We start from the raw sequence: 11574 nt of genomic DNA, 5'->3' as shown, positions 1-11574 counted from the left end.
GGGGAGGGGATGCGAGAGAGGAGGAGCGCGAGCTTCAGCGTCCTGGCGCCCGGAGGGCCGCGGTCAGGGGGTTCTGTGACCCCGCTCGCCGTCCGGGGACAAGAGATGGGTGGAAATCGTGGCCCGTAGCTACAATGAAACTCTGTGGGCACCTTGATTGGCCTGAGGATCGTTCGACTCGGTCGTGTGCATGCAGTGGACTCTTCTGGTTTACGGTGGGAGAGAGAGGGGGTGCTGAAGTCAGCGGAAGCATCTACTACATCTCAGCTCGGATCCCAAACCCGCCAGTCTTTTCTGCTTTTGGTTAGATCTTTCAACTTGTCCCAGGGCCCCATGGAGGTGAACCAGGGTTTGGGGTTCCCGCTTCTCCAAATCCTTCCAGCTCGGGACCTGTGAAAGAGATGAACTGAGTCGCTCACGGCAGCTGTCCCTGCTGCTGGTACCTGTGGCAGCAGGTGTCTGGAAACCAAACGTGCCAATATCAAGCCTTTATTGCTACAAATGTGTGAAGTCTGAACTGTGGTTTCCAACCACTGGACCCGGCTTGTCTTTGGTTATGTCCAAAGGAAGCCAGTCCATCTTTGATTGCCTTTGCTGCTCATATGCTGGCCTAGGAAGTTTCTGCTGTTCTCCTTCTCTGCTCATTTTGCCTTTCCTCACTCCTTTGCTTGCCATGCTTTCAGTCACCCCACTTGATTTCACTGTGTAGCAGCTTGCGCCTATAGACAGGGGTCCAGTCAGGGGAGCGGACTTGCACTGAGCAACTGTTCCGAGTTGCTGATAAGGCAGCACATTCGGGGGGGTTTTACTTTCTTACCCACTATCCTTACTCCTCCAGCCTAGCTGAAATGGACTAGTTCTAGGTTTGGCCATTTAAGAGCAAATTAGCTTCTTGCACTTCAGCTACCTTCCTCAGTTAGTACATGGTGGGGGGGCGGGGCTGGCGTGGAAGGGTGTCTGGGGGGGGGGGTTAATTCAATTCAGCAGTCTTTCTGAAATCCTAGGATGTCCATAGCACTGTGATAAGCATCACATCCTTGAAGAACTTGGGGACTTGCATTTTACTCTGGAGACAAGGATTGCCCTCAAGAAACAGTAATACATCATGACAAAGCAGAAAAGTCTCTTCCTCCGGGGCAGAGACCTTATCCTATTCTGTGTATGCACAAAGCATCTAGTGCCGTTGGACATGCATATTACTCACTCAGTAAATAAGCTGCCGAAATGACTGGTACAGTGAGTGTGCTATAGGAATTTAGCAGGGAGAGAGCGGTGTGGAGAGAACTGGAGGAGGTGGGGTTGAATCCAGCCATGAAGTGTGAGTAGGAGGAGTCAGAAAAGTAGAGAGGAGCAGAGCTGGCATTACAAGTAGAGGAAACTGTGACTATAGCTCATGGTACGACTGGCTTGGCAATCAAGACGTAGAAGGGGATAAACAGGGAAAATGATTGGTAAGACACCTCAAATGACATACAGAGGAATTAAGGTTTAATTCTATTGGTAATAAGGAAACAGCACAAATTTTTGATCAGAGGAGTGATAATGCTAAGAACATTAATCAGGCAAAGTGAGAATGGTATAAAGGGCAAGAGGCAGGAGGCAAGTGATCATTTTGAGGGAGTTTGCTGGTGATTTATGGAAGAACTGGGAATAGACCATGTCATCAGAGCATAATATTCCCACTGGAAAAATAATTTAAAACATTATGACCTACTGCAGTTATTTTTTTCTGTGATGTAAATGAAATGGCTGTTATAACATGTCCAAAGTCTGAGCCACAGAGAAAGCTGTCTGATACCACACTGATGTTTTGTTTTGTGAATTTTCTCCACTTATTTTCTATCTGGTTGTTACTGTAGCAGTTTTGAAGCCCTGTGGGATTTTCTTAGTATTCCATGGCTTAATGAGGAACCTACATATGTGCTCAGGCAGCCCCTTACCTCTCTGCCTAAAAATGTTAGTAATTCTTTAAGTGGGAAAGCTCTACCATGCCTTGTGTAGGATTTCTTGGGAGGTATGAGTAAGAATCACATCGCTGTAATATAGCTGTATCTTTACACTGAAGATAGAAGAGGGTGAATTCAGAGGATCCTAAGGTGTTGTCTTCTGGCCAGAATGTTCTTCTCTTGAGGAAGGAGAAGATATTCGTGTGTGTGTGTGTGTGTGTGTGTGCATGTGCTTCTATTTACCAGGTTTTAGCATTCCTTTCTGGGAATCATGCTGGCCTGGGCAAAGGGCAGCAGGAAGGCAGACTGAGAAAATTCTCGTAGCACTGTACATAGCCACTGGTTCAGGTTCTCATTAGTGGAAGCTGCAACAATAGCCATGGCTCCACGTTTAAAGTGCCTGTGCTGTTTCCCAGAAACAAAAGGAAGTGGAGATTCAGGAATCCTGTCAAACAGCAGGTTTGAGAGAGGAAGGAAAGTGTTAGTGGGGACCGGGGAAGAGAATTTCCTGGTGGTTCCTGAACAGCATTCAGAGTCCTGGAGAAAGCTCATCCATCTCCTCCTGCAGGCATACCAAGACTGCCAGTGTCTGTTTGAGACTCCTCAGAGTGACTTGACACATTCCCGGTCTCCAACCTGGTGGCAGGCTGAGAAGTGCTCCTCTCCTGAGCCTGAGCTTCCCCTCACCCAGTTCCTCAAGAGACTTAACCCCATCTACACGTCTTAACACAGTCCTTTCATCAGGGCCATGAGAAACTATCCTGTGTTGACAATGCATTACAGTACTTGATTTGCTACAAGTAGCCTCCTGATTTCTGACTCATTCTCATCAAATATTTTGGCATTTTGAGGTCACACATTCAATGTTGACTCTTTGTTATTTGCCTCTGGGCCCTCCACTTAGAAAGAGTGGACATGAAAGTAACTATGGAATATCCATGGGTATACGTGAGACCTTGATTGCCTTCTTATGGTTCAGTTGTCACACCAGGCAGAATTTGGAGCATAACTGTTGTGGTGTTTCAGTTTTTTCTTTTTCCAATGTTTCCTATTTTGCAACTAAGAGCATCAAGTCAGAGAGAAAGGGCAAAATGGGAAAGGGGCTGGATAAGCCGCCTCCTCAGAGAGGTAGCACAATGGACCTGGAGTTAGAGACCTGAGTTGGGCCTTACTAGTCAGGACCTTTGGGCAATTTATTCTAAGCCCCTATTTCTTCCTTTGCAAAAATGAGATATTATCAGCTGTGTTTCCATACACTAGCAGTGAACAATCTGAAAAGGAAATTAAGACGGCAATTCCATTTGTAAAGCATCTAAAAGATTTAAATACTTAGGAATAAATCTAACCAAGAAGGTGAAAGACTTGTACAGTGAAAACTACAAAATGTTGCTTGAAGAAATTAAAGAAGACCTAAACAAATGGAAGGACATTCTGTGTTCATGGATAGGAAGATTTCACATAGTTAAGATGTCAGTACTACCCAAAGTGATCTGCAGATTCACGGCAATCTCTACGAAAATTCCAACCGCCTTTTTCACAGAAACGGGAAAGTTGATCCTCACATACATATAGAATTACAAGGGGCCCTGAATAGCTAAAACAATCTTGAAAAAGGTTAATAAAATTGGAGGACTTACACTTCTCAATTTCAAAACTTACTACAAAGCTGCAATAATTAAATCACTATGGTACTGGCATAAGGACAGACACATAGGCCAATAGAAGAGAATAGAGAACCTAAAAATAAACCCTCACATATATGGCCAATTGATTTTCTACAAGGGTGCCAAGACCATTCAATCCGGAAAGGACAGTCTATTCAACAGTGACGGGAAAACTGGATATTTATATGCAGAAGAGTGAAGCTGCACTCTTACCTTATACAATATAAAAAAATTAACTTAAAATGGATCAAAGACCTAAATTTAAGAGCCAAAACTATAAAACTCTCAGCAGAAAACACTGGAGAAAATCTGCATGACATCAGATTTGGTAACGATTGTGGGGATATGACACCAAAAGCACAGGCAATAAAAGAAAACAGAGATTAATTGGACTTCATCAAAATTAAGAACTTTGTTCATTAAACAATACTATCAATAAAGCAAAAAGACAATCTATAAAATGGGAGAAAATATTTTTACATCATATATCTGATAAGGAATTAATATCCAGAATATATAAAGAACTCCTAAATTTCAACAACAACAAAACAACCCAATTTAAAAAGGAGCAAAGATTTGAGCAGACATTTCTCCAAAGAAGACATACAAATGGACAATAAGCACATGAAAAGATGCTCAACATCATTAGTCATTAGGGAAATGCAAATCAAAACCACAATGGGATACCACTTCACAACTGCTAGGATGGGTATATAAAAAAAGACCACAAGGAAGTATCTCTCTACTTGCTATATAGGATACTGCCCAATTCATGAATCACTTAATAAAGCCAAATCTTCAAATTAAAAAAAAAAAGACCACTGAAAATAACAAGTGTTGGTAAGGACATGGAGAAATTGGAACCCTTGTGCATTGCTGGTAGGAATGTAAAATGGTGCAACTGATGTGGAAAAGTTTGATGGTTTCTCAAAAAGCTAAACATAGAACTGCCATATGACCCAGCAATTCCACTCCTAGTATATGTCTAAAAGAACTGACAGCAGGAAGTCAAACAGATACCAATATTCATAGCAGCACTTATTCAATATAGCCAAGAGGTAGAAATAACCCAAGTGTCCATCAACAGAGGAATGGATAAACAAAATGCAGTACATATACACAATGGAATATTATTCAGCCATAAAAGAATGAATGAAATTTTGATACATGGTACAACATGGATGAACCTTGAAAACATTGTTTAGTGAAATAAGCCAGATACAAAAGGAAAAATATTGAATGATTCTACTCATATGAGCTATCTAGAATAGGCAAATTCATAGAGACAGAGTATAGAATTTAGTTTATGAGGGGCTAGGAGGAGGGAGGAAAGAGGAGTTATTGTTTAATGGGCACAGAGTTTTTGTTGGAGATGATAAAAAAGTTTTGAGTCTAGATAGTGGTGATGGTTACACAACACTATAAATATACTTAACATCACTGAATTGTAAACTTACAAATGGTTAAAATGATAACTATTATGTTACGTATACTTTCCTGCAATTAAAAAAAAAGAAAAAAGAATATAGTAAGCATATTATTACTTAGCTATAAGGAATCTAATGAGGATTAATAAGAAGTAACATGAGAAATCTTCATCCTTAAGTGCTTAATAACTGTTAGCTTCACTTCCCTTCTTGCTTCTCCAACATCTTTCCTATGGTGCTATTTCAGTAGCTCCTAGAAGTCCAACTAGTAGGCAAAATTGTAGAAATGTGGCTGCTTTGGGAAAGAATAATCTTACCACATTCCAGTGTGTGCAGTATGTGACTGCACACTGTGAGATCAGGTTTTAGGTCTTTTCTGGGTAGTGACAATTCTGTTTTTATACTAAAGAACATAGTTTTCCTCTTCTTAGTAAATGGCACCATTGTTTACCCAGCTGCACTGGCCAAGAATCTTGGAATCATCCTTGACTCCTCTCTTTCTCTAACATCCCACACCCAATCCATCAGCAAATCCTGTCAGCTACACCTTCAAAATATGTCTAGACTCCAACTATTCCTCATCACCTCCACAGCTGCCAGCCTGGTCTGAGCTACCACCTGGGCCGCTCCAAGAGCTTCCTGACAGAGCTCCACGTATCGCCCTGTGACAGCCTATTCTCCAGCCAGGTGCTAGGGTGATCCTTCTAAAATGTAAGTCAGATCATATCGTTCCTGTGCTCAAAATTCTCTGATGGCATTTGATCACACTTAGAGTAAAATTCCAAGATCTCATCATGACTTCACCAAGGCTCTGTCGACCCCTGGCAACTTCCTGGATCTCATTTGCCACTCCTCTTTTTCTAGCTCACTCCATCTCAGACATGCTGTTCTTCTTGCTGGTCCTTACACCAAGCAAGCTCCCGCCTCATGTTCACTCTCATATCCCAGCTCAAGAAGGCATGCCTTATAAATTGCTCCAGAAAATGAAATTCTTAAGCATAAACCTAAAAAAATATGTACAGAATCTGTATGATGAAGGGTATAAAATGCTGATGAAAGAAATAAAAGACAAGCTAAATCCTTGGAGAGACACACTGTGGAAGATTCAACATAGCAAAGATGTCAATTTCCCCTAAATTGATTCCCTAAACCTCTAGTTTTAACACAATTTCTACCAAAATCTCAGCAAGATTCATTGTAGACATGGACAAGCTCATTCTAAAATTGATATGGAAAGTAAAATGCCATAGATTAGCCAAAACAATTTTTGGAAAAGAAGAATAAAGTAGGAGGAATCATTTCCTGATATTAAGACTTACTGCATAGCTACAGTAGTCAAGACAGTGTGCTACCGGCGGAAATCTAGACACACTGATCAGTGAAACAGAATAGAGATCTCAGAACTTAGCCCACAAATACACCCAATTAATTTTTGACAAAGTAGCAAAGAAATTCAATGGAGGAGGGATAAGCTTTTCAATAAATGGTGCTCTAGCAATTAGACATCCATAGACAAAAATGTGAAACAGAACCTAAACTTCATATCTTATACAAAAATTAACTCAAAAGGAATCAGGGACTTGGACTTAAATGTAAACGTAAAACTGTAAAACTTCTAGGAAAGAACACAGGAGAAAATTTTCAGGACCTATGACTCGGCAGAGTTCTTAGACTTGACACAGAAAGAATGACCCATAAGAGGAAAAATGGATAAATTGGACCTCATCAGAATTAAAAACTTTGCTCTGTAGAAGACACTGTTAAGAGAATGAAAAGACAGATTAAAGACTGGGAGAAAGTGTTTGCAAATCACATATTTGACAAAGGTCTACTATCTGGAATATACATATAAAGAACTCTCAAAACTCAGCATTAAAAAAACAAACAATCCAATTAGAAAATTAGGGCAAAAGACACACACAGACACTTCACCAAAGAGCATATATTGGTAGCAAATACATGAGAAGATATTCAACATCATTAGTCATTAGAGAAATGCAAATGAAACCACAATGAGCTATTACAACACACTGATCAAAATGGCTAAAATGAAAAACAGTGATTAGCACCAAATGTAGGCAAGGCTGTGGAGAAACTGGATCTCTCATCCACTGCTGAGGAATGTAAAATGAGAGACCCTCTGGAAAACAGTTTGTCAGGTTCTGAAGAAACCATACATACACTTATCCTAGAACCCAGCAATCACACTTCTGGGCACTTAGCCAAGAGAAATGAAGACTTATTTTCACACAGGAACTTGTACACGAATGTTCATAGCAGTTTTATTTGTAATAGCTCAAAAATGGAAACTAACCAAATGTCTTTTAACGGATGAACAGTTAAACAAACGGTGGTACATCCATACCATGGAATACTACTCAGAAATAAATAGGAACGAACTATTGATACATGTAATAACTTGAACGGATCTCAAGGGAATTATGCTGAGTGAAAAAAGCCAATTTCAAAAGGATACCTACTGCATGATTCCATTTATGTAACATTCATGAAATAACATGATTATAGAGTTGGAGAACAGATTAGTGGTTGCCAGGGGTTAGTGATGGTGGGGAGGGATGGGTGTGGCTATAAAGAGGTAAGACTAACGTGTCTTGTGATGATGGCACGGTTAAGTATTTTTTTGTAATAGCTTCACTGAATATAATTTATATACACAGTTCAGTACCTTGATTGTAGTGATGATTACGCAAGGCTACACTATGATAAAATTACATAGAACGATGCACACATACTCAAATGAGAGCATGTCTAACTGGTGAAAGCTGAATGAGCTCTATGGGTTGCAATAATAATGTCAATTCCTTGGTTTTGATATTGTACTATAATTGCATAAAATGTTAACATTGGGGGAATTAAGGAAAAGTGCATGGGGCTTCCCCGTACATTTCTTTGCAACCTCCTGTGAGTCTATAATTATTTCAAAATAAATTTTTTTATTGAGGTAACACTGGTTTATAACATTATATAAATTTCAGGTGTACATCCTTGTATTTTAACTTCTCTATAGACCACACTGTGTTCACCACCAAAAGTCCAGTTTCCATCCATCACTGTACACATGTCGCTCTTTACCTCTTTCCCCTTTTCTCCATCCTCCTTCCCCTCTGGTAATCTGCTCTCTGTATCTATGTGTTTGTTTGTTGTAAAATGTGGGGGTTTTTCTTTTGAGGCATTTTTAAACTGCCTTATCCAAGACAGCAACCTCTTCCGTCACTCCTCTCATAACTTACTTTCTTTGTCTTCATAGCCTATATTTCCTCTACCTGACATTATAATATATGTAATGTATAAGATATAACATATTTTGTATAAATTTGTCTCCTCCAGGAGACTTAGGAAGGCAGGAACTTGTGTTCTCCACTGTATGCCCAGTGCTAGAATGGCACCTGGTACATTACCTTTGTTGAGTGAATGTCAAGTTTACCTGCCTTCCTGTATGTGTACATTTCATTTGTTGTGTCTATACATAAATTGGCCTTTACAGTCTCCTGCCAGAAGCAACACTTTTATCAAGGTAACCACCTCAGACTCTCCATTCAGAGGAATTTCAATTGCCCTTTTCCAGAAATAACATTTTAATACATGCAATTCTCTAGTGGGAACCGGGTATTTGATCTTATTCTGTTCATTCCTTCCCAGATCCAATCAGGCCTTTTGGGAATACATCCTCATTTAGCGTCTTTCTGGGATAGTCAAACCTTCAGCTACGAGAAGGCAGCTAAATAAAGTTCCTTGAATCTGACAGAACTGACCCTGTGTTCCTCAAAAAGATTTTCAGGAGGTCAAGGCTTCAGACAGAGTTGTTCAAATAAAATGAAGCAATTTCATAAGAAAAAGAAACAGTACAAAGAAAGATCATTAAACTCTCAGCCATCTATCTTATTACAAATGGTCATGATCTATTTATTCTACTGTGCATCTGTGGTAGGCGAAATAACAGGTCCTAAGCATGTCCACATCCCAATCCCGAGAACCTGTGAATATACCTCATATGGCAAAACAGACTTTGCAGATGGATATGATTAAGGTTAAGGACCTTGAGAGTCGCCTGGATTATGGAGGTGGGCTCGATCTAATCACAGGACTCCTTCAAAGCAGCAAACCTTTCGTGGCTGCAGAGAACCAGAGGGATGGTGGTGTGAGAAGGATCTGATCTGCTCTTGCTGGCTTTGAAGATGGAAGAAGGGAATTTCAAGAAGCTGGACAAGACAAGCAAAGAGATTTTTCCTTGGAACCTCCAGAAGGGAATGCAGGCCTGTCAACACCTTGATTTTAGCCCAGTGAGACCCATATCAGACTTCTGATTTACAGAACTGTACGATAATAAGTTTGTGTTGTTTTAAGCACGAAGTTTGTGGCAAGCTGTTACAGCAGCAATGGAAAACTAATACAGTATCTTATTCTGAGTATAGCTTTTCTTTTAGCTCTGCTTGGAAGCAACAGAAACGAAGTTGAGCTTCCTTAAGCAAACAAAGCAAATTTTTCCGTAAGCATACAGAGTGTCTCAGGGAATCCAACACAGGACAGCCCAGGAGCTGCAGAAAGGTTGTAGGACCATAGTGAAAGCTTTCACCAGGAGTATCCTTCCTCCTTCCTTTGCGCTTTTGTCTCTGCCACCCTATCCCCACCCCCCAATCTGTTTCATTCCTTTCTCTCTGTAAGTAGACTTTCTCTGCTACTTAGCCCATAAGGTCTAAGAAGCCTGAGCCTCAGTTTCCCTTTGCCTTTTCTTTTTTCACCAGACCAGTCAGCCCAGGCTGTGACTAGAATCTCATTCTCAATTCCAATGTCCCAGGGAAGGAACTCTGGCACTTTGGGCTAGGGGCCTGTTATAGGTTGACTTGTGTCCCCCTCAAAAAAGATATGTTGAAACCCTGACCTTCAGTACCTCAGAACGTGACCTTATTTGGAAATAGGGTCGTTGTAGAAGTAATTAGTTAAGATGAGGCCATACTGGAGTAGGGTGGGCCCTTATTCCAATATGACTGGTGTCTTTATAAGAAGAAGAAATTGGGACACAGACACAGAGGGAAGATGGATGTGAAGATGGAGGCAGAGGTTCCAGCTAAGCTGCCATAAACCAAGGAATGCCTGGGGCTACCAGAAACTGGAAGAGGCAAGGAAGAAACCTCCCCTAGAGAAGCCAGAAGGAGCACGGCCCTACCGACACCTTGCTTTTGGACTTCTCGCCTCCGGAACTGTGAGACAATAAGTTTCTGTCATTTTAAGCCTCCCAGTTTGTGGTACTTTGTTACAGCAGCCCTAGGACACTAACACAGTGCCCAAACCTATCCAGTGAGCTATGTCTTCGAGAACATGTCTCAAATATAGCTCCTTAAGACTCACTTCTATGGCTTGACAGTAGGGGCCCAGTTTCCAAAGAAGGAAAAATCATTGTGAGCTGGACAGACGCACTGAAAAGCTGTCCATTCTATCTCCCTACAACTAGGACAAATATGATATGATTTTCATTTTTTTGTTGTTTTGCTTTAAAATATTTAATTATTTTGCCCTCTGGAATACACTGTAGTGTACAATGTAAGATATGAATCTGTTACTCCTTTTCCATACTGTAATCCATTTGTCCTCACAACTTTTATTAGTGATTACCTCTTCCTCTCATCAGTATGGTGCTTCTTGTTTATTAGTCAGTGAGTATTGATGATTGAAAATATTTCCGGAATCTCTGTGCTATTCCACTCATCTGATTGGTTTACCAGGTTCCTGGCATGAGAATGAGAAGACTCCAGAGGCTTAACTTCCAACCTGAGTTCTGGAGCATGGTTACCCCTCGCTTTATTCCCTCCTCTAAGTGTTTTATCTATGGCAATTTGGAATATCTAATTACTCCTAACTTATTTTTTTTGAGGAGGGAGGGTATTTACAAAATGTTCTTGACCTTTTTATTGTAATGGACCAGGAGAACTCTTCTGGTGGAAGACACTGTGCCCTTTCTGTGTCCCTCCCCCCTTTTTTTTAAAGATGGGCACCTTAGCGAACAACTGTTGCCAATCTTCTTTTTTTTCCCCTTCTTCCTCTCTCTAAAGCCCCCCGGTACACAGTTGTATATTCCAGTTGTGAGTGTCTCTGGTTGTGCTATGTGGGACGCTATCTCAGCATGGCCTGATGAACAGTGCCATGTCTGCGCCCAGGATCCGAACCAGCGAAACCCTGGACCCGCCAAAGCAGAGCGTGAACTTAACCACTTGGCCACGGGGCTGGCCCCCTGTGTCCCCTTTTTGAAACTGGTCCCTGATCCTGTTAACCCTAGTCTTTAGGATGAAGACAAGTCAGATAATAGCAAAGGACCCTCACACTAAACTTTGTAGTATATATGTGCCTGGCACACAGTAAGCACTCAATAAATGTTAGATAATTATTAGAATGAAGGCCAGACAACATCTACCCCAAACTCTTGCCAGTATCTAACAACAGCTCATTCCTACACCTCCCCTACTTTAAGTCATGCATGAGAGTGGGAAGAGGATATGGTAGGCTCAATAATGGCCGCTCCAA

This window comes from Equus przewalskii, chromosome 4 (genome assembly GCF_037783145.1).
Source record: "Equus przewalskii isolate Varuska chromosome 4, EquPr2, whole genome shotgun sequence".
NCBI lineage: Eukaryota > Metazoa > Chordata > Mammalia > Perissodactyla > Equidae > Equus > Equus przewalskii.
Note: the sequence above shows the minus strand (reverse complement) of the source record.